General features: G+C 33.5%; 1 long non-coding RNA gene across 1 annotated transcript; it reads left to right on the forward strand.

Moving 5' to 3' along the window:
* Positions 1-7,428: 7,428 nt before the first annotated feature.
* LOC139885695 (uncharacterized) lies at positions 7,429-8,621 on the forward strand. Its single transcript, XR_011772034.1, has 6 exons — positions 7,429-7,496; positions 7,598-7,740; positions 7,861-7,927; positions 8,053-8,193; positions 8,316-8,382; positions 8,472-8,621. It is a non-coding gene; the product is annotated as an uncharacterized lncRNA (long non-coding RNA).
* Positions 8,622-25,370: the final 16,749 nt, after the last annotated feature.

Raw genomic sequence — 25,370 nt, forward strand, 5'->3', positions numbered from 1 at the left:
TACCGGAGAGTCAAATCTTATTAAGAAGATTTTCTTCAAATCCCTTAAAATCAGGGAATCAATCATATCTACGTCAAATGATAAGATGAATCTACACTTACTCATTTCACTCTTCTATGTTAGCTTCATTCGTACTCTTCATATAAATAGATTGTTTATCCAAATTATTCGCTGATGATAAAACTCTAATTTTCAGCCCGTATGCATCATGAAAACATATTTATTATCATTCACGACCTTTCCACTCAAATTTCGGGACGAAATTTCTTTAACGGGTAGGTACTGTGACAACCCGGAAATTTCCAACCAAATTTAAACTTTAATCTTTATATGTTTCCGACACAATAAGCAATATTTGTTAAGTTAAATTTCAAGAATTTTAAACTATGTTCATACATTCATTCAACCTCGACCAAGTTCCAACGATTCACGAACCATTAAACGAATATGATTATATATGTACATGTGTATATATATTATAACTTGAAACGTAAATAAAATATTAGATTAAATACTTTATATGATTGTATCTGTTTCAAAATGTTTATCAATGGAATTAGAAGATAAGATCAAATGATTGAATTATCAGATATATTGAATTATGATTACAAGTCTCTGTTGAAAGGCCCACGTTGATTTGAGAAATCTTTCCATTTTAACAATATTCGAAAAATGGTAAAGTGATTTATAAATAAGAACAAATTGTCAATCATTGAGAACTAGACAAAGGATAGTGGAAGATTGAATTTCATAAAGACTCGATTGATCTATTTAGTTTCAAACGTACAAAAAACGTTTTTAGTTTAAAAAGAACTTTATTATTAAAACGTATATAACTTTTATAAATATCTAGAACCACTTTTGACAACTCATTACTTAACTAGTATGATAAAGATAAAGATAACGATATTTATATTTTATTTTATTAAATATATATAACGATTTAAATTAATATTATATATATTTATACACGTATTATACGTACATAGTTTTATACTTTTACTATACTTAAACTTTACCTTTACTTTATTTTTACTTTACTTTAACTTTAATAATTTACTTTAATAATTCATACTTTAATAATTCACTTTGATAATTCATACTTTAATAATTCACTTTAATAATTCATACTTTAATAATTCACTTTAATAATTCATACTTTAATAATTCACTTTAATAATTCAAAAATCTAATATAAATAGAATTCAATAGGTTTCATTATTTCATAGAAACTTGAAAATATTTTTCTCTAAACTCTCTCAATCGATATACATATATATATTTACTTCGTATTATTTCAAGATATTATTAGTATACATAAAATATTACTACGGAGTGCTGTCCGAGTGATTTCGAAATTGTTTTTCGAGTGGGATATGATTAAGGAAATTATGGGTTATAGCTATGGAGGTGATTGAGTATGGTTCATGGGTATGCTCGTGAGGTCAATATAGTGTTTATCATTTCCGTTGCGTCTACGTACCTTTCCTGCAATATTGAATCTCAATATTGATACGTGAGTACTCATAATTTAACTTTTACATACTAATAGTGTATTCCTGACTAGTGCTCGAGTATTTAGGATTATGCATGCTTGTACTTTTGATATTGCCCTTAGACAGATTAGGTTGAATCTTGAATTAGTTACACTTGCTGTTGAGATAAGGTATAAGATATGCATGTCTTTGGAAAGCTAGCGAAAAATTAAGAACTTTTCCTTTAGATATCGAATGGTTTCGATGAACGGATTAGAAGTTATAATCAATTGAATTTTCGATATTTTTATTAAAAATGATTATTATTATCTTCGTTTTTATCGTCGTTCTAGTTTTATCTTATTATTATCATTATTATTATCTTTATCAATAAAAGGGATTTATCATTAAAAATTGTTATTTTTTTTTATTATTACTATCGTTATTATCGTTAAAGTTATAATTAGTATTATTATTATTATCCAATTATTATTATTATTATTGGTATTATTATTATTATTATCATTATTAATATATATATCATTATTTAAAAATGGTTATTGTTATTGTTATTATTATTATTACTATATTATCATTAAGATAATTAATAGTATTATCGTTAATAATGTTATAGTAACTATCATTATTAATATTAGTGTAATTAAAACAAATATTTGTAACACCTAATTATTTTGATTACTATTATTATCATTATTATGAACACGATATAAAAGACGATTAAAAGCTATTAAACGAAACGATTAGGAAATAATGGGTAAGAGTATCATGATGAAATTAAATATTATAAGATATTGATTTAGATAAAATTATCGTTCTTATTATTTTTATCATTACTATTATTATTAAAAGTATCGTTGGTATTAAAACTATCATTTTAACAAAAATTATCATTTTAATAGACATGTCATTGTTACTATAAAATATCATTATTATTATTATTTTAAATAGAATTATTATTTTAAAGATAATATTAAAAATTATCGTAAATATTAAAGTTATCATAATTAGAATTATCGTTTTATCATAATGTCATCTTAGTAATTATAAATATTGATATTTTTATAATAATTATTATTATTACAAAATAATACAACTTTTACTTACTATCATTATAGATATTATTTTATCAAATAAATATGTGATACAAACATATTTTACTACGTGTAATAACTTACTTTAATAATACCTATCATATTATCTTTATAATATTAAATGAACCCTATAAATTTTATTACTTAATATATATAAAAGTATATTTTATTATATAAATTTAATATAAAATTTTATTTATTAATAAATAAATTATATTATTTACTCTAATAAATCTTTTAAAAATATTTAAAAATATAAAATGACGATATTTAAACTATATATTAATCATGTATAGATTTTTGGAAATTATTTTGAGTCAAATTTACTTTTGTTGACTTTTGCATATTAGTCTCGAGCATTAGGATTGTGGTACACTATGACTTGACCTAATTTGTTAGACAAATATTGACCAACACATAAATATATATAATTAATTTAGGTTCGTGAATCCGAGGCCAACCTTGCACTTGTTCAATGACGTTATATGTATTTTTACTACGAAATACAGTATGGTGAGTTTCATTTGCCTTTTTACCCTTTATATTTTTGGGACTGAGAATACATGCGCTTTTATAAATGTTTGACGAAATAGACACAAGTAATTGAAACTACATTCTATGGTTGAATTATCGAAATCGAATATGCCCCTTTTTATTAAAGTCTGGTAATCTAAGAATTAGGGAACAGACACCCTAATTGATGCGAATCCTAAAGATAGATCTATTGGGCCTAACAAACCCCATCCAAAGTACCGGATGCTTTAGTACTTCGAAATTTATATCATGTCCGAAGGAGGATCCCGGAATGATAGGGGATATTCTTATATGTATCTAGTTAATGTCGGTTACCAGGTGTTCACCATATGAATGATTATTTTTGTCTTTACTGTAGCAATTCACTGTAGTAAAGTCAATTTCACTGTAGCAAATAGTGATTTTCAAAAACGCCGTAGCATTTTGGGTACTGTAGCAATTTGAAAATACTGTAGCAAATTAGTGTTTTACTGGTTCATCTTAAACGCTTTAGTTTACTTATCTAAATATCAATCGAATCAATAAACGAATGTTACTATCGTTTACTAAATAACTTGAAATTATATATATGTATATATCTTTTTAATATACATAAATCAGTTTTTAAATACACATTGGAAGTTATTTATAAATAAATTTTAATAATAAATATTTGAACTTATCATATATATTCAAATAGATATTTAAACCAATAAGTTTAATGTACGGTATCAAACAATTAATACATTGTTACCTTTTCAAGTTATAGTATATATGTATCTATTTACATATAATTGTTCGCGAATCGTCGAAAACAACCGAAGGGTATTTAAATATATAAAAGTAGTTCAAAAATTTTGAGATTCAGTTTTACAGACTTTGCTTATCGTGTCGGAAATGTTAATCATACAAAGATTAAGTTTAAATTTGGTCAGAAATTTTCGGGTCATCACACACATCCTGAAGAATACTCACTTTATCACACCATTTGAAGATAGCATGGTTTGAATTTGAGACAATTGCATTAGCTGCTGTAGGACCTTCACAAATTATGAGCATAACCATGCCACCAAGATATTTTAGTGTGAATTTTGTTAAACCCTCAACTTTGCATAGATCTTCGAATTGACAGAAGAGATCTAGGCTTTTTAATTCACACCAGATTGATTTTTCGAATAAGAACATGTTTCTTTCTTGTACTTTGATGAGCCTTTCGTCTGCATACTTCATGGTATCTGCATTAACTCCCAAATTCACATTCTCAGTGGTACTCTTATGCTTCTGCTTGATATTTTCATGTCTTTTAGAGAGTTTATCTCTGAGATCTTCGCCGTCATCTCTCTTCTGATTCAGTATATCCCTAAGATCCACCCCGTCATCTCTCTTATGGTTCAGTCTATTCCTTAGGTCTTGTTGTTGACCTTTCGCAACGTCACAAAAGTTTCTATTATCACTGAAAGCATCACCCACCGGTTGTCGATAGTAGGTGTGGTTACAATTTTCTCTTACTTTGAAGTGTTGCCACTTATCTTCACGATTCTTTGCTTTAAAGATTTTTATCATCGATCCATCTAACAGGATTTTTTCCAATCTGCTTAGAAGCTCATCGGCCTGGTTGACGTTTGCAAAGCGAACGAAACTAAACCTGCAGCCGTTCTTCAACCTCTTACCGGCCACATACACGTCGCGAAGGTCTCCGTATGGCTTGAATGTTCGCCACAACTCAGTGATTCTCCAATTATCCGGAAAGTTAAAAAACATGAACGATGTTAGTTGAATGCCGAATAGTTTCAGAAGTCGATCTTGGTGTCCCCCATTGGACCTGTTCCGATCTGCTCTTGCTCCACCTCTCTCACTCTCAATCCATGCTTTCTCTCCTCCTCACACTCTCTCTCACACACACACACCCATTTTTTCTAATATTTAGGTTATGTGGTTGTTGAGATAGTTTATGGGTACACCCGTTTTTATATTATTGTTTTATTTTTGTAATTAATTTATTTACTTAATTGAATTTCAAGTTTAACGTTTTTAATATGTTATTTTTTAATTCATTTAGAATCAGAAATTATGAGCATGTGACGTGTGAATTCCAATTGGCATAAGATGCGGATGATTAGCGACTAATGATAAATAAGCTAAACTACTCTCTCTTTTAAGTTTTATATAAATATAAATATAAATATAAATATATAGATATAGATAGATAGATAGATAGACATATAGATAGATACATAGATAGATACATAGATAGACGTAGTATAAAAAATAAAAGATGGTGATAAAATAAACAATTACTCGGTATAAGTTATTAACATTAACAAGTTACGAGTAAATTATAAATTAGAAAAATTTAATTAATAGTGAAAAAAAAAAAAAAAATTTAATAGAATATAAATAAATATAAATAAATAATAAATAAACTACAATTAAAATAAAGTAAAATGAAAACTGTATACGTAGTAGTTCACCAAAAAGGAAAATTTACTTAAATTAGTTTGATGGGTTACCGTTGCTTACAAAATACGCAGACATGAGTCGGTGAATCTATATACCCCCGCACATAACATATAACATACTTATAAATACCAGTAAGTTCTATCCTCTCTTCATATCAAAGCAGTTAATCTTCTTCATATCATCTCTTCTTCTTCGTGTTTTAGGGTTTTCAAATACTATCAGTTTGATCTTAAATTTTTTCGGCAATCGTCTCTCTTTCTTTCACTACAAGAAAAACGCTCATTTGTGACGATCTTTTAGTGACGACTCAATATTTGGTCACTAATAATGCTATTTAGTTACCATTAAAAAAGTGGTCACTAAATTTTGATCACTAAACGATATTAGTGACCAAACAAATGATCACTATAGTGACCAATTTTGGTATTTTGGTCTCTAAAAATATTTTGTGACGGATCTATAGTGACGAGAAGTGACCAAGCTATTTTGGTCACTAATTTGATTTAGTGACCATTTTAGTGTTATTAGTGACCAATAGCCTTCGTCGCTAAAGCTCATTTTTCTTGTAGTGTTTCTTTATCGTTATCGTTAAGCTTCCACAGATTATTGAAATCGATCAATGATGTTCTCTAGGGTTTTCAAATATCAGCCCGATCTTAACTTTCTACTGTAATCGTCCCTCCTTCTTTTTCATCATAGTTCACAGATTTTTGAAATCCATCAATTTTCGTTAGGGTTTTCAAATATAAGTTGGATATTAACTCTTTTTTTACACTACTCTATCGAAATTTGTCACAGATAAACCCAATTTTTTTTATTTTGTTTGGAAAAGGTCAATTTTAATTTTTAATTTATATATATATATATATATATATATATATATATATATATATATATATATATATATATATATATATATGGCATAAGATTAACTTGTATTATAATTCATAACAGAAGGGAGGGAATGATTTGTATTTCTATATGGCTTCAAGAAAAGGGCTAAAAAATAAATATATTTATCAAATGGGCTTATGATTCTGGGTACTTAAAATTTTCTATATAATTCGGTTTTGATATTTGATATTAATCGCAGTTTATTTAACAGTTATATTTGACTGTCGACGGTGTTCAAGAAAATCTGTCTTTCGATAAACCAGGTCAAGAAAAGAAGCCAATTAGTCAAACTTGGAGTAGAGGATGGATGGTCTAATTGAATCTTTTAAGTCTTATAAGTGCAGGTTTGTACCTAATTCAATCTTTCTTTGTTTACACTCATATTTTTATTTACTGATGATATGTGGTGTTTGATGATTCTTCATCCTTAAGGTCTTGCCTGAAGATCCAACACATTCTTGGGCAATTGGAATTCGATTAGTGTCTTGTTCTTATAAATGCAGGTTGTACCTACTCAATCTTTCATTGTTTTATGGTCATTTTAATGTCTTCTTGATGATATGTGTTGTTTGATGATTCTGCATGTTGTTCTTGCGTGAAGAACAACAAGTTCTTAGGCCATTGCATTTTCATCAGCTTCATGATGTGGTATGAAATTCTTGTTTTTGCTCCTATATTGGGCTATATTTCAAGTTAGCTTTCTGAAATAAGAGAACTGTGTCCTTTTCGATATTAATTGCAATTACTTTTTAAAGATACATTTGATTTGATTGATTTGTCTACGCTTTTCAAGAAAACTCTTTCTTGAACTTCAAGGAAAGAAGCCAACAACGTCGAACTTCGAGAAGAAGACGGTCTAGGCTGCAATTTTCTTGTCTCATAAATGCATGTTTGTACAATTGTACCTACTTAAATCTTTCTTTGTTTAGTGTCATTTTATTTCTATGTGATGATATGTAGTGTTTGATGATTCTGCTTTAAGGTCTTGCGTGAAGATCAACATATTCTTGGTCCATTGCAGTTTAATCAGTTTCATGCTGTGGTCTGAAATTCTCATTCTTTGTTCCTACTTCTTTATTAGACTGAATTTCAAGTTAGCTTTCATTAATAAGAGAACCGTGTTCTGTTTGAAAGTAATTGCAGTGACCTTTTTAAAGTTGTATTTGACTGTTGATGCTTTCGAAGAAGATCTGTCATTCCTTAAACCCGGTCAAGGAAAGAAGCCAACTAGTCAAAATTCAATTAGAGGACGGTCCAACAACAAGTTTCTAGTTGTATATATACAGGTTCCTACCTACTTCATTTTTCTTTGTTTATATTCATTTCACGTCTTTTTGATGATATGTCCGGTTTGATGAGTCTGCTTTAAGGTATTGAGGGAAGAACATATTCTTTGGCCATTGTAGTTCGATGAGTTTCGTGCTTCGAGTAGAGAACAATCTAGGCAGTGAATTTCTAATCTTATAAATGCAGGTTGTCCCTACTTAATTTTTCTTTGTTTATAGCCGTTTCTTGTCTTTTTGATGATTTGTGGCATCATAATAATCATTTTCAGGGTTCTTTTTTCTTTTCTTTTTTTTGCTCTTATTTTTTCGCAGGACTGTTAGGTTTCTCACTTTCTGGCTGCTACCGACTGTTGGGCTTTCTCACATATATACCGATACATACCTATAAGTTTCATGCAGTGTTATGAAATTCTCGGTCTTTGCTCATACATTCTTTATTGGACAGAATTTCAAGTTAGGTTTCTTAAATAAGAGAATCATGTTCTGTTTGATATGATTTGTGGCGACTTTTTTGAAGATATATTTGACTGTTGATGCATTTTAAGAGGATCTGTATTTCGTTAAACCCTGTCTAGGAAAGAAGCCAATTAGTCAAACTCGAGTAGAGGACGGTCTAGGCGGCAATTATCCAATCTTATAAATGTAGGTTTGTAACTACTTAATCTTTCATTGTTTTATAATCATTTCTTGTCTTTTTGATGATATTTGGTGTTTGATGATTCTGCATTAAGGTCTTGCTAGGGATCAACATATTCTTGGGCTACTGCTGTATGAAATTCTCATTTTGCTCCTACTTCTTAATTGGACTGAATTTCATGGTAGCTTTCCGAAATAACAGAACTTAATTTGCTTTATTTGACAAGAAGATCTGTCTTTCGTTAAACCCCGCAAGGAAAGAAGCCGACTAGTCAAAAGTCATATTTTGTCTTTTTAATGGTATGTGGTATTTGATGATTCAGCAGTGAGGTCTTGCGTGAAGATCAACATATTGTTGGGCTATTGCAATTTGATAAGTTTAATGCCGTGATATGAAATTCTTTTTTTCGCTCCTACTTCTTGGGTGGATTGAATTTAAAGTTGGCTTCGTCAATTAAGAGAACTGTGTTTGTAGGTTTGTTATTTCAATTATCAAATAAATTGCATTGACATTTATAAAGTTATATTTGACTGTCGATGGTCTAGGTTGCAACTTTTTAGTCTTACAAATGTAGTCTGTGCCTACTTAAACTTTCTTCGTTTATAGTTTTCCTGTCTTTCTTGGGCGATTGCAGTTCGATCAGTTTCGTTTCCTGCTGTAGTCTGACATTCCCGTTTTTCGCTCCTACTTCTTTATGGGACTGAAATTCAAGGTAGCTTTCTGAAATAAGAAAATTATGTTCTTTTTGATATTTACTTGCGGTGACTTTAAAAAAAAAAAAAAAAAGATATTTGACTGTCTATGCATTTAAAGAACACCTGTCTTTCCTTAAAAAGATATTTGACTGTCTATGCAGTATTCTAGTGTTAAGGTTCACAGAAGGGAAGGTTCAAGAAAGGCCTCAAAAATTCATATTTGTATCAAAAGTGTTTATAATTATGGGTTTTAATTTTTTTATAATTTAATTTTGATATTTATTAATGTGACTTTCATAAAATTTATTTGACTATTGATCCTTTTCAAGAAGATCCGTCTTTTATTAAACACAGTTAAGAGAAGAAGCTAACTAGTCAAGAAAATTTGTAGTCTTGTAAATGCAAGTTTGTAACTACTTGAATCTTTCTTTGTTTAGAGTCATTTTAATTATGCCTTTTCGATGACTTATGGGTTTTGATGATTTTGCATTAAGTTAGCTTTTTCTTAAATCAGAGAACTGTGTTCTGTTTTGTAGGTTATCTAATTGCGAATGGTCGATGCATCATGATAACAAATTTGTGACTTGTCTTTTTTTCTCTTTTGCAGATCGGTCTTTTTTTTTTGGTTTCTCACGTCTTTCTATTTGTCTTTTGTTATTTGTTTGCAACTCATGTTTGTACTTGATATCTGTGAGTAATCTTTAAAGAAGGTTCATGCGATTCTTACATACACTTGGAAAACAAATAGAAATACGTTACTTGGAGACTGGAGCTGATTAGATTCTGGTCACAAGGGCAATGGTTTTAAACCTTCTGTTCACAAAGGCAATAGTTTGAAAATGCAAATGTGAGTTCGGGGGATAACAGGTATGTATTTTTTTCATCTTACATTGTGGTCCACTTTGTTAGAAATAGGAGGTTATGTATATTATTTGTGGAAGAGAGGATTGATAATTTAGAAGTTTGATTGTTCTTGAAAGCTTTGTTTATTACTTGATTTGCTTTGCTTTGCTTGATTACAAATGAGGGATGAAGCCCTCTATTTATACTACTCAATGGAGTAGTCTAGAACTCTCCATCATCTACTAATATCTAGATATTTCCTAAGTATTATCTAGATATTTCCTAAATTTTATCTTAGATATTTTACAAGATGTTTCTACTCACTTTCACTACTAGATATTACAAGAAGTTTCTAGATATTGGACTACAATCTTGATCCATATACTTGTATACTTGCAAGCCCATATCCAAAACACATAGCCCAAAATCAAGTTTAACTTCCAACAGCTCCCCTTAAACTTGATTTCGTCACTCCGAGCATATTCCGTAATCTCTGAAACGTCTCATGTTTTAGAGGCTTTGTGAAAATATCAGCAACTTGGTCAAATGACTTCGCGTACTTTATCTGCACCTCTTTATTTGTTACACACTCCCTGATGTAATGGTATTTCGTATCGATGTGCTTGCTTCGATCATGGAAGACTGGATTCTTTGCTAGAGCAATCGCAGACTTGTTATCCACATATATCTCCATGGGTTCCTTTTGAAAAAACTTAAGCTCATTTAGTAACTTCCTGAGCCATATTGCATGACAGGTGCACGATGTTGCTGCAACAAACTCGGCTTCACACGTTGACAGTCACAATGGGTTGCTTCTTCGAGCTCCATGTGAACGCCGTGTCTCCCATATAGAACACAAAACCACTCGTACTCTTACGATCATCTATGTCTCCAGCCCAATCACTATCACTATATCCAACTAGCTTGAAGTGATCAGAAGGCGAATAAAACAGGCCATAGTCAATCGTACCTTTGATGTAGCGAAGTATCCTCTTGGCCGTCTTCAAGTGATTTATTGTAGGTGCTTCCATATATCGACTTACTAGCCCAACTCCGTAGAGAATATCTGGCCTCGTGCAGGTTAGGTACCTCTGACTTCCAAACAAACTCTTGTATTGTGTTGGGTCCACCAAGTATCCTTCATCATCTTTTGACAATTTGAGATTGCAATCCACCGGTGTGTTCATTGACTTGCAGTCAATCATCTTAAACTTCTTGAGCACCTCATTCACATAACCTTCTTGGGATATGAATATTCCTTCTTTCTTTTGTTTTACCTCGATCCCAAGACAGTAAGCCATAAGTCCAATGTCGGTCATCTCGAACTCCCGAACCATTGCTTTCTTGAATTCCTCAAACATTTTGGGATAACTTCCGGTGAATATCAAGTCATCCACATATAGGCACACAATCATAACATCTCCATCATTGCTAACTTTGGTGTAGAGGGCATGCTCATGGGGATATTTCGTAAAGTCATTCTGCTGGAAATACTTGTCTATCCTGCTATTCCATGCCCGAGGCGCTTGCTTCAACCCGTATAAGGCCTTTTTCAATTTTAGCACCTTATTCTCTTGGCCTTTCACGATGTATCCCAAAGGTTGTTCTATATAGACTTCTTCTTCTAAGTGGCCATTAAGGAACGCGGATTTGACATCCATCTGATAAATCTTCCAATTATGTTGAGCCGCAAGTGAGATTATCAATCTTATAGTTTCTAGACGAGCGACGGGAGCAAATACCTCGTCATAGTCTATGCCGGCTCGTTGACTATATCCCTTCGCCACCAACCTTGCCTTATATCTTTCAACTTCACCTTTGGAATTCTTCTTGGCCTTGTACACCCATTTTACACCAATAGCCTTATGTCCCTTTGGTAGCGTGGCAAGATCCCACGTATTATTCTTCTCGATTGCTTGAATCTCTTCGTCCATAGCACGTTTCCACTTTTGGCTTTTTATTGCGTCTTCATAACTTATTGGCTCACAATCGGCAAGAAGGCAGAACAATGATATATCCTCCATAGGCTGGGTTACCTCGTACAAGTCCCTAATACTCCTTGTGTGATGTTGTAGCCTACTTGATTCTCCTCCTGATGTTGGTGTCACTTCATTAGGTGTAGTGGTTGGAGTACGTGGAGAGTGCGGAGATGGTGTACTAGAAGGTTCTTGAACTTCTAGATATTCTTCGTTCCTTGCAGTACTCTCGAATGGATAAGGGAGAAAGTCGTAGTTCTCCTCTTCGGGAACGTTCCAATCCCATGTTTCTTCTTCATTGAACACCACATCTCGACTTGAGATTACTTTACCGGTCTTGGGATTGTATAACTTGTAACCCTTCGAACTTGAGTCATAGCCCACGAATATGAGTTTCTCACTTTTATCATCGAGCTTCGTCCTCTTCTGATCTGGCACATGAGCATATGCCACACTTCCGAACACTCGAAGGTATGAGATGCCGGGCTTCCTTCCACTCCAAGCTTCAATGGGCGTTTTGTTCTTGACGCTTCTAGTGGGCGAGCGATTTGATTGATAGATCGCACAGTCCACTGCCTCAGCCCAAAACTCCTTAGGCATCCTTTTGCTCTTTAACATACTCCGAGCCATATCAAGAATGGTCCTATTTTTTATTTCCGCAACACCATTTTGCTGAGGTGAATACGGAAGGGTTAGAGGACGTCGTAACCCATTGTTGTCGCAAAATTCTTTGAATTCCTTGGATGTGAACTCTCCTCCACGATCGGATCTCAACGCCTTTATGGTGAGACCACTTTGATTCTCCACAAATGCTTTAAACTTCTTGAACGGATCTCAACGCCTTTATGGTGAGACCACTTTGATTCTCCACAAATGCTTTAAACTTCTTGAACATTCCAAAAGCTTCCGACTTCTCTTTTAGAAAATAGACCCATGTCTTTCGACTAAAATCATCAATGAATAGAAGAAAATATCTATTTTTACCAAAAGACGGTGGGTTGATGGGTCCACACACATCGGTGTGAATAAGTTCTAGAGGTTTCTTCGCTCTACTAGAAGCTTCTGTTGGAAAACTGTTTCGGAAGTGCTTTTCTAGAAGGCATCCCTCACATATTTGATCCGGATGATTAATTGGAGGCAAACCTTTCACCATTCCTTTACTTGATAATAATTTTAAGCCTCCAAAATTTAAGTGCCCGTATCTCATGTGCCAAAGCCAAGAATTATCTTTGAAACATGCTTTTAAACATCTTGGAATGTCATGTTGAATATTTAGCATGAACATCCTATTCGTTGACATTGGCACCTTAGCAATCAAACCTCCTTTTTGGTCTCTTAAAGAAAGGGTACGATTTATCATGTGAATATCATAGCCTTTCTCCAAGAGTTGTCCAATACTCAGTATATTCGTCTTCATATTGGGCACATAATACACGTTAGAGATAAATTGATGCCTTCCATTTTTCAAGCGGATGAGAATCTTACCTTTGCCTTTAACCGGGACTTTAGAGGAATCTCCGAAGGTGATATTTCCACTAATTACCTCGTCTAACTCCACAAACATGTTTTTGTCACCGCACATATGGTTGCTTGCACCCGTGTCGAGATACCACAAATTTGATTCTCCGTTATCTTCACCTTTGCATGCTAGTAACAAAGTATTTTCCACGGCTTCAGTATCTTCTTGTGCAAAATTTGCTCTTTCTTGCACGTAATTGTTTGACTTCTCGCATTCCGAAGCATAGTGGCCAAATTTATGACAATTATAGCATTTGGTTTGAGAATTGTCATACCTTGGCCTTCTACTTGTGTAGCCTCTCCCGCGACCTCTTGTCGGGTGAAAATCTTGACTTCTTTCTTCATTTTTGTAAGAACTATAACCTCTACGTTTGATATATCCTTGCCCTCGTCCTCGGCCACGTACTTGACCACGACCTCGTTGACTCATTTGATGAGTCTTTTCACTGTTCTCTTCCTTGAAAGAGAGTTTTGCTTGTAAAGCTTGCTCCAAAGGCTCTTTACTTTTCTTATTAAACCTCTCTTCATGGGCTTGTAGTGAACCCATGAGTTCATCGACAGTCATTGATTCTAGATCTTTAGATTCTTCGATGGCTACGACTATATAGTCGAATTTTGAATCTAATGATCTAAGAATCTTCTCAATGACTCTTACATCACTTAGAGTTTCACCATTCATCTTTAATTGATTGACAACCGCCAAGACTCTTGTAAAATAATCAGAAATTGATTCTGAGTCTTTCTTATTTAAGGATTCGAACTCACCTCGTAGTGTTTGTAGTCGAACCTTTTTCACCTTATCAACTCCCTTACAAGAATTCTCCAAGATCTCCCATGCTTTCTTTGCGGTGGTTGCACTTGCAATTTTCACAAAAGCTCCATCATCTACACTTTGTTGGATGATGGAAAGAGCCTTTTGATCGTTCGTCTTCATTAATTTTTTCTCCTTGCCGAGAGGACCTTTTTCTGCAGGTTCCTCATAGCCTTCCTCCACAATCTCCCATAAGTCTTGTCCACCTAGGAAGGTCTTCATTTGGATGCTCCATCGATCATAATTATCCTTTGTGAGGCGAGGAAACGTGATGACATTGTTGGCCATCATCTTGTCGAACCAAGCTCTTGATACCAATTTGTTAGAAATAGGAGGTTATGTATATTATTTGTGGAAGAGAGGATTGATGATTTAGAAGTTTGATTGTTCTTGAAAGCTTTGTTTATTACTTGATTTGTTTTGCTTTACTTGATTACAAATGAGGGGTGAAGCCTTCTATTTATACTACTCAATGGAGTAGTCTAGAACTCTCCATCATTTACTAATATCTAGATATTTTCTAAGTATTATCTAGATATTTCCTAAATATTATCTTAGATATTTTACAAGATGTTTCTACTCACTTTCACTACTAGATATTACAAGAAGTTTTTAGATATTGGACTACAATCTTGATCCATATACTTGTATACTTGCAAGCCCATATCCAAAACACATAGCCCAAAATCAAGTTTAACTTCCAACACACTTGAACGTATGCTTTTTGTTAGGTATTGATCAAGACTAGCAAATTATGCATTAGTAAATATTTTGTCATACAGATGAAAATTGTCGGACATGTGGGTGTATTGTGTAATTTGAGCATTCATGGCTTGAAATGTTGTGTTATTGTCATGCTCTAATCAGCCACATCTGTGAAAGTGTTGGTGTTTGTTTGATGATCAAAGGGCTTGATATCAGCAGCATCGGTGTAGTAACCAATCAACTTTGAGGAATTGTGAATAATTGAAGAATTTTTGTAATAAGAATGAAGCAGTAGGGGTTTAAAATGAAGTGGTGTTCAAAGGTTGTGGAACATACTTGTATTCGATCTTATAAAGGTGATAATAAGTTTAATATTCGATCTTAGATTTTGGTAATTGTATCTCTCTTTGAACTGTTGGGTAATCGTTTTTCTTTCTCTTTTGTTAACGTTTACAGATTGTTAATTACCATTTTCTCTTTAGGGTTTTCAAATATCAGTCGGTAAATCAATTGTTTGTTACATTCACCTATAAAATCCAACCCTTTTCCTCACCACTTTCACTATTCTTTCTCAAACTCCATCACAGATGAACCCAGCTTCTTGTGTTCATTTGAGAAAGATCCATTTAAAATATTCATCTGGGTATTAATTGATTATAATCCAATTTTAATGTTATTTGCAGCGACTTTTTTATAGATATATTTGACTGGTGATGCTGTCCATGAAGATCTGTCATACGTTAAATCTGGTCAAGGAAAGAAGACAACTAGTCAAACTTCGAGTAGATGACGCTCTAGCAGCAATTTTGTAGTCTTATAAATGCAGGTTTGTACCTACTTAAATTTTTCTTTATTTAGAGTCACATTATGTCTTTTTGCTGATATGTGGTGTTTGATGATTGTGCATTAAGGTATTGCGTTTACATCAATATATGCTTGGGCCATTGCTATTAGATCAGTTTCAAGCTGAGGTCTGAAATTATCGTTTTTCGCTCCCACTTCTTTAGTGGACTGAATTTCAACTTAGGTTTCTGAAATAAGGTAACCATGTTCTCTTTTATTTAATTGAAGTGACTTATGTAAATATATATTTGACTGTTGATGCATTGATCATCTTTCGTTAAATTTGAGTAGAGGGACAGTCTTGGAGGTCATTTTCTACTTGATCTTTCTTTGTTTATAGTCATATCTTGTCTTTCTTATGATATGTTGTTTTTGACGATTGCACATTAGGGTCATGCGTGAAGATCCAACATATTCTTGGGCCATTGCGGTTCGATCAGTTTCTTGTCGTGGTTTAAAACTCTCGTATTCTGCTCCAACTTTCTTAGTGGATTAAATTTTAAGTTAATATTTTGAAATAAGAGAACTGGGCTTTTTTTAAATTAATTGTTAGTGACATTTTATGAAGATATATTTTGACTATCGATGCATTTCAAGAAGAGCTGTCTTTCCTTAAACCCCGCCAAAGAAAGAATTAAACGGTCAAACTTCGAGTAGAGGACGTTATACCTACTTAAATCTTTCATTTTGTAAAGTAATTTATTTCCTTTTGATGATATGTGGTGTTTGCTGATTAAGGTCTTTGCGTGAAGAACAACATATGCCTGGGCCATTGAATTTCGATCAGTTTCATGATGTGGTATGAAATTCTCTTGTTTTGCTCCTTTATTGGACTGAATTTCAAGTTACCTTTCTGAAATAAGATAACCGTGTTCTGTTAGATATTAATTGCAACGATTTTTTAAAGATTGTTGATGATGCTTTTCAAGATCTGTCTTTCCTTAAACCTGGTCAAGGAAAGATGCCAAATTCTCTTGTTTTGCTCCTTTATTGGACTGAATTTCAAGTTACCTTTCTGAAATAAGATAACCGTGTTCTGTTAGATATTAATTGCAACGATTTTTTAAAGATTGTTGATGATGCTTTTCAAGATCTGTCTTTCCTTAAACCTGGTCAAGGAAAGATGCCAACTAGTCAAACTTTGCGAAGAGGATGGTCTAGGCAGCAATTTTCTTGTCTCATAAATGTAGGTTTGTACCTACTTAAATCTTTCTCTGTTAGAGATAGCCAACCTAATTACCAAAAAGGTATGTATTTTTTCTGTTATTCTTGGGTCAAACTTTGAGATGCATACAGTAATATATAGTATTCTGTTAGGGTAACATTGTTGAGAAAAGCGACACCGAATTATACCAAACCGCTAGTAATAATTGAAATAACGACAATAATAGGACACCGAGATTTAACGTGGAAAACCCCAAAAGGGTAAAAACCACGGGCAAGGAAAAAAACGCTTCACTAATAAGAATAATAGGAATTACACTTCTCTCTAATTACAAGGATAAACATTAATCTTTATATCTCTTGTAATTAGGAGATTACTCACAAACTCTCTATTTAATCTATTAGAACAAGAATGGAGAATGAATTATGGGATGAGAAAATGTGTCTGCATGATAATCTATTTATAGTACTTGGATATGAGGTTGGTGAAGTATGAAACCAAAAGTCTTCCATAGAATAATAATACCATCAAATACATGTGGGTATTTGACCATAGAATTCACCAACCAAGCCTCCATATTTTTGACAAACATTCATGCAGCCTGATACTTATTGCAGCCATGCCATTTTTTATTAACCGGCATTATTTTATTTTATATTGTATTTATTTTATTTTGTTTGTCCGGTTGACTAGTTTTGGGCTCAGCTCATTCATCAATATCTTTTCTATAAATCAGTAAGTAAAGTAAATGGAAAGTTCATGGGACCGATTATTTTTACCAGTTGTGTTTTTACTTATCTTAGCCTCATACTTTATTAACAAAAATTGTTTTCCATTGATGTGTAGGGGGTATTGTGGATTGCGAAATTTGAGCATTCATGGCGTGAAATGTTGTTATTTTTTCCGGAAATAAGCCACATCAGTGAAGGTGTTGGCCACAATCAAAGGGCTTGATATCTAGCATCGGTGAATTAACCAGTCAACCTTTTAAAGTTGTGTTGTTTTATTCATATAAGGTAGATTGTGAATTTGCCTATTTTTATTTTCAGATTTATGTATTTGGAACACCACCATATGGGCTCACAATTTCCCCAACTTTATGCTCTTTCTTCAAAGCATGAATAAATTGAAGAATTTTCATATCAAGAATGAAGCAGGAGGGGTTAAAAACGAAGTGGTACAAACAATGAAAGTGTTTGTCACTAGTTAAACATTAAAAATTCGGCTCCACTATGCAGGGAAAGGTACAACTGCATTGTCATATAAAGGAATGTATGATCAAAGGATGTGGAACATACTTTTGCGTATATATAGGTGATAGTATGTTATATATCTGCTCATTCTTAGCTTTTGGTAATCGTCTCTCTTTGAACCTTCGGGTAATCGTCTCTCTTTCTCTCTCTTATTAAGGTTCATAAAAGTAGGAAACTTTTCATCTACGTATTGGATCAAATGAGATTTGATTTATAATTTGATTTTGATATTAATTGCAGTGACTCTTTCAAAGATTTATTTGATTGCTGATGCTTTTCAAGAAGATCGGTCTTTTGTTAAACCTAGTAAAGGAAGGAAGCCAACTTGTCAAACCTTCGAGTAGAGAACGGTCTAGCAGCAATTTTCTAAACTTATAAATGCAGGTTTTTTACCTACTTAAAATCTTTCTTTGTTTATAGCCACATTATTTTTTTGCTGATATGTGGTGTTTTATGATTGCGCATTAAGTTATTGCGTTTACATCCAGATATTTTTGGGCCATTGCAGTGCTATTAGTTTCATGTCGTGGTCTGAATACTCGTTTTTTGCTTCTACTTCTTAGTTGACTTAATTTCATGTTAGCTTTTTGGATATAAGAGAACAGTGTTCTTTTTTTAGGTTTGTTAATTGCCAATGGACCAGGCATCTTGATAACCATTTTTAGGTTTTATTCATTGCTTATATTTCTTGTTAGGACTGTTGGGTTTCTCACTTATGGCGTTAGTGACTGATCTTTTTTTCTTTTGTTCTTTTGCAGATAGGTCTAAGAGTGCTTATTATTGGACTAGAACATTCTTGGGGTATTTTAAATTCATCTTAATGTGTTATGCTGATTGTGTAGGCTATGTACACAATATCTTTATGCAATTTACTCGGAATCCAGTTTTTATTTTTGCAGATTGTAACGCTTAAATTGCAGACACAGGGTAAGGCAAATTTTAAGCTATTATGAGGTTATTTTTGTTGAGGGTACTTAGTGACAATTGTTGGACGTTCAATGACGAGGTAATTTTAAGCACTTAAAGAGGCGATTCATGTAATTTAGCATCTCTGTTTCTAGATCTTTTTCTTTTCGCAGCTCATGTTTGTACTTGATATTTGTGAGTCTGCTATACAAGGAACGTTCATGTGGTTCTTATACACAGTGGGACATATATATCAGAAAAAAGAGAATGTTTTCAAGTTTATCACTTAAGAGAATTGGTCAAAAATGTGCTACTTTTCAAGGTGGACATGCACATATGAAGTTGTGTATATAGGAAGTAGCAAAACTAGCATGTGTGGTCTCTCTTGGAGTCCAAAAATCTGCCACACATCATGGTTATTATAAATGTGACTAAAAAGCTTTCACATTGTTATTTATAGGTGAACACAAATTAAAATGGGCGGATAATTATTGGTTCAGGTATTGAGCTCATTCCTTTGAGGTTCAAAATGGGCCAACCTGTTAATGAAATAATCTGCCTGGCCAGGTGATGCCTACTAAAAACACTTTCAGTCTTATTACCTGTCCATTTAGTACCAATTAATGTGAAATATGATTACAAAAACTGTATAATATTTACAAGTAATATTATTATAATATTTGAATATACATATCGTCACAAGGACGATGGTTTGAAATTGTGATTGTGAGTTGGGGTTATCAGGGTGTTTTTTCCGGACCCTTAAGATGAGAAGCCTGAGTTAGTGAAACTGTGAAAGATTAGTATCTGTAATTCTCTTTAAATTTCAGATTGGGAGACTAAAGCTGTTATTCTAATGTTGGAGATTACCCGACCAAAATACGAAAAGGTATGTATTTTATCATTTTACATTGTTGTTTACTTAAGTTTATATGCTATATTGCTATATATCTGTTACTGATTAAGATAAGCTAAAATATGTTCAGGTATTGGTTCAGCTTTTGGGACACAATGGCTTAAAATCCAATGTGTATATGTACCTAAAATGTTGGAAATGTAACCGCAGACCTCAAAATGTCGATTCTAAAGTATGACCAGTAAACTAATTATTAAGTTTATGTCTTTTTTATATTATGGTATTCTCTATAAAATTCAATTTGGGAACCTAAAGTTGATCGTCTTCTGTTGGAGATTGCCGACCAAAATGCCAAATAGGTATGTATTTTTCCCTTTTACATTGCAGTTTACTATAGTTTATTCTATCTCCTGTTACTGCTTAAGACGAGCTAAAATATGGTTATGTGCTTTATGCATTTATAGTTGTATCATCCTACAGATGTTTGGGACATGTTTCGGACTGTGTTAGTGCTTATGGCTTTAAGATTGTTTTCAAAATAAGCATCATTTTAGCAACCTAAACAAATGTGTCTATCCTTTAACAACATTATTATAGGTTAAACCTTAGTATTCTTCCAATACATGTAGTTTCTTATCAGTAAATCAACATTTTTAGGTCCATACTTTCAAAACAAGTATTTAAGTACAAATATATCTTCATTTCTTAGCATGACCAAGGTAATATGAAGAGTAAGGACCTAAAAAACCGTTGGAAATGTAACTTAAGACCTTAAAAAGTTGATTCTCAAAGTATGACTGGTAAATTAACCATTGGATTTAAGTACGTCATTTTTGTTCTCTGATTCTTAACTAGTTTATGCGGACAACATTAAATCTCATGACGGGCTCTACAATCAAGTTATACACACTAAAAACGGATAAGGTTTTTCCCTGTTCAAGCTATCTATGAAGGGGAGTGATGTATGCGGACTATATGTGGGTATCATGGCTATATAGAGGACTTTATGGTTAAAATGGGCGGGTCAGGTATTGTGTCAGAAACTCATTTCCTTAAGGTTCAAAATGGGTCATTTTGGTAGACAATGAGACAGAACCGCTCGCCAGGTTGGATCTACTAGAAACGCTTTCAGTCTAAAGCCAGTCAAATTTTTCATTGTCTATTAGTGTATGATAAGATGATACAAAAAACCGTATAATTCTTACATGTATGTAGCATTATTATAATAAGATTTTATAAACAAATGGTCACAAAGGAAATGGTTTGAAAATGTATATGTGAGTTGGGGATAACAGGAAGTTTATTCTGGTCTTCTCTCTAAAATGTATATGTAAATTGGGAACCCAAAGCTGATTGTCTTCTATTGGAATTTGCCAAGCCAAATAACAAAAAGGTAAGTTGCTAGATTATTTTATACAAATTAATTAATGTTTTATCGACAGTTAGTTTTTTTTATACAGTTCTTGCTTTAATGTCTTTTATATTAGTAACCTTTAATTTGTTATTTCGTCATCTATAGTTTGAATAATAACGATTACGAGCTTCCTTTTTTTCTGTTTTTGCAGATTGTTTTGTCGGTAATGGTAACCATTTCTTCAGTTCTTAAGTTGGTTACTCGGAAAGGAGTCACTATTCACTATATTCACTAATCGGTGATGATCCTGTAATCTAACTAATTACAGGGATGGCTCGTGCATTACTCTTTTTATTTCTTTCTCAAGGACGGTGAGCCGGTGATAGGATGAACGGTTAAACTGATAAGGTCATCCAACTAATTACAAGTCACTAGTCTTATGACAGTGACGGAACTTGAGCTTGCTCATTGTTGAGGTGGGGGTGGGCGGGGATCACTATATTATATATTAGAGGTTGAACTTGTTCATTAGGGCCAAGGTCACTATCATATATAATTAAGTTCTTTTAGAAAAATGTATGAATATGAATATAAAAGCTCTTTTGAGTTACGAATGTTTTAACTTTTAAATCAACTAAATCGGAATTCATATGAAAAAATTACTGTCAAAATGGTGAAGGCTCGCTAAATTTGCAAGCTATCACCATTTTCATCATATATTCATCATATGGAGTTCGATTTGGTTGATTTAAAAGCCTATTCTTTCGTAAGTTCGTTGTACTTTCATGGCAGGGGTGGCACCCTCCCTAGTGGAATTGAAAATTTTTAGTGTTTAGAATTTTGGATTTTGATTTTGTCCTAGTAGATTTGAAATTTTCAAAGCTTAAAATTTGATTTTGCCCTTAAAAGTCTTTAATTTTCAAAAGCCTCTAGATTTGGCCCCCAACTAAAAAACTAATAACCCAAAAGGTTGTATTTTTATGGAAGAATGGAAGAAATTTTTTTACAGTGAATGTGAATATTTTAAAAAAAAAATTTGCCCCCAGAAAATTTCTTTAGTAGGCACATCATCCATTTCAAAAGATATTATTCCGTAGAGTAGTTGAGAGTTCGTTCTTATTATATAACAAATGTTATTCGAAAATCTTATCCACACTTATCTTGTAAATCACGAACAAACACATATGTCACATGTTCGATCTGAAAGGAGGGCTACACCAAAAAGTGTAGCAGAAGATAATGATGCATTGACTATAATTATGTATGGCTGATAATTAATCGATAAAAAAGTTATGCATACCTCTTTGTTACACAACTTCAAAGGTGACTGGTTTGGCTATCCCTTCGCGGCAGATATAAGAAATCAAATTATGGTCACTCAATTGAGGATAACATAATATAAATAACCACATTGAAATGGGTTCGAATTCCAATGGCAAAAAGATCCTATCAATAAACTCATAATCAAATGCAATATATTTGTATATGCACGATTTTATAATTCTACTAGGTGCTTTTATTGATGTCAAAATTTGATGCCATTAAATCAAGAATTATTGCTTCACCAGTAAAGATCAATAGCTTCAAATCTTCTTTTATCAGTCCTATATTAATAGTCACATCTATGTAAAACATCTTATGCGTACTCACCATTTTTTATTTTACTCACTTTAATTCATGGATAGCATATAATTAGCAACAAAGCTCGCGTGTTGCGGCTGAAAATGGTTCGCTTCGTACTTTTATAATTACAATTTGTATATCGAAGATCGGTAAAAATTTTATATACTTTAAACAAATTGCATTTAAAAAAATGATAAAAGTTAGGGTGTGTTTGTTTTCAGTCTGTAGATCTTAGTTTCTCTTATGTCTGCGTGCTCGTCGACATTTTTACTGGTGCCTGTTTGTTATTCTGAATGCATAAGATAATATAATGTTTTATTCTTTCTGCATACTCGCAGACTTAGAAATATGCTTCTAAGTTTTGCAGACAGAATTAAGTTATTTTTCAAATATAAAAACAAACCGTCTTCCCTATTCAGAATACAAACCTTTAAGCCACATCGTCTTTACAGACATGGTCCGCAGTTCTTAAGACTAAAACATCTTAAACAAACAGCACCTAACATTTTCAAGACGTGCATATTCAAATATATTATAAGAACGTTAAAACGACATTACATTAATGGAACGTATGGAATATCTATATACTGATATGTCGTATACAAATAGTCCATTGAATTGATAAAAAAAAAAAATCATATGCCGTGTATAATAGTTCATTAAATTGAAAAAAATAATACAAAGAAATAATTAATCAAGAAATAAACTTTAAGGAACAAAAAAAAAAAAAAAAACAAAAAAAAAATATATTAAATGGTGTAAGTCGATTGATCAAGCATAGAATAATCTGGTCGGGTTCGGTCCATGCTTGACATCAATAAGGGGGGATTTAAGGGTCAATTGAGTTTAACTCTCCGGTCAGGAGTACCGTGAATAACCCCTTGCGAGATGATGATCTCAACAGGGGTGGTTAAACGTAGACTCACCATCGGCGGGTAGTCCGGTCATTGATGGCTCGCACTAGGTGGTAGGATTTATGTTCATGGAACGTTAACTGTATATCAAGAATGTCTAGTGTAAGGCTATGAGTCCGGTAGCGCGGGTATAATTGCGCTATGCGCTGCTGTTCTCAGAATATATGTGTGTGAAAGTGAATTCCATGATCCCTTGTTCTGTGGATGAAGTCTTGTATTTATAGGATAACCTTTCTTGTCTTCTATCGCTACGTAATAAGGTTAAAAGGATCGTGGCCTGCAAATAGTACATCTTCAGGCGAGCTGATCCGGCAAAAGTAAAAAGTGTTCTTGTCGGCTCTGACCTTGTCTGCCAGGTGTCCTCTGCCAGTTACAGCATCGCCCGGCATATGGGCGCTGCTCACGCGCGCCGATGGCACTGGCGCCCCGCTATGAGCGTAGTGCTCTATTCCTTATCGCGCGCCCTCGTAAGTCCTTGTGGCGATGTTGTTTGATGCGCTACACGATCTAGTCGGGTATGCATATCATTAAGTCCCCCCAGTTCAATGGTATGCGCAGGTTCAGCGCATGACGTTGAACTCAGCTCGTAACTGCCACTCAACGGTATGCGCAAGTACGGCGCATGTCGTTGAACTCAACTCGCAACCGTCACTCAATGGTATGCGCAAGTACGACGCACGACGTCGAATTCAACTCGTATTATCATTCGATGGTGTGCGCAAGTACAGCGCATGACGTTGAACTCGACTCGTAATTGCCACTCAGCTATTCTTTACTGTGCGCCTTCACCTTCTTCTATTTTTATATTTAAAAATATTTTGTCCTGTTGCATTAAATGCAAAAAAACCGAAGCGACGTTTTGTCAGATGCTACAGTTGCCATTCCGCCGATTTCGCCACCTTTGATTGCCTCGTACTTTTCCCTTTCCATCTTTTGACATGTGGCTCAATCTCTGCCCTTCATGTTTTAACCGCCCATTTTCAACTTCCCCTAGGGCCTCTTCCATGTTTTCACTCTCCTATAAATACTTCATAATCATCTTTCTCAATTTTTTACTTCATCTGTGCTCTTCATTCTCGTGCAAATCTTATCAGCTTACTACTTCGACCTCGTCTTTTAGCTTTTTCAGGTTAGCGCCTATTTAGTCTTTCTTCTTACGATTCTTTGATTTATTTGTTAATAGATGGCATCTTCTCCCTCTACTTCCGAGCCTCCGAATTGTGAGGTTATTAAGTCTGTTATGACGCGGCGCAAAGTCGCGCAGTTGGTGGAGTGGCACCCACCTTTGGCTGATTTGAATCCTGTAGCGCCCCTGGCTGATCAGCGCGCTAGAGATGTTATCAATGGTAAAGTTACCGTGTATAGGCAGGTTATGGTGGATGGGAATGTGCGCTATCCTCCCACTTCTTTCTTCATGGAGGTTCTTAGTCACTTCAATGTTGGCATCGGACAGCTGCATCCTTATAGCGCATGTCGCGTTATTTTCTTCGAGATGATTTGCCAGCACTACCAATTTCCTCCATCGCTGAAC

This window comes from Rutidosis leptorrhynchoides, chromosome 1 (genome assembly GCF_046630445.1).
Source record: "Rutidosis leptorrhynchoides isolate AG116_Rl617_1_P2 chromosome 1, CSIRO_AGI_Rlap_v1, whole genome shotgun sequence".
In the NCBI taxonomy this organism is placed as follows: Eukaryota; Viridiplantae; Streptophyta; class Magnoliopsida; order Asterales; family Asteraceae; genus Rutidosis; species Rutidosis leptorrhynchoides.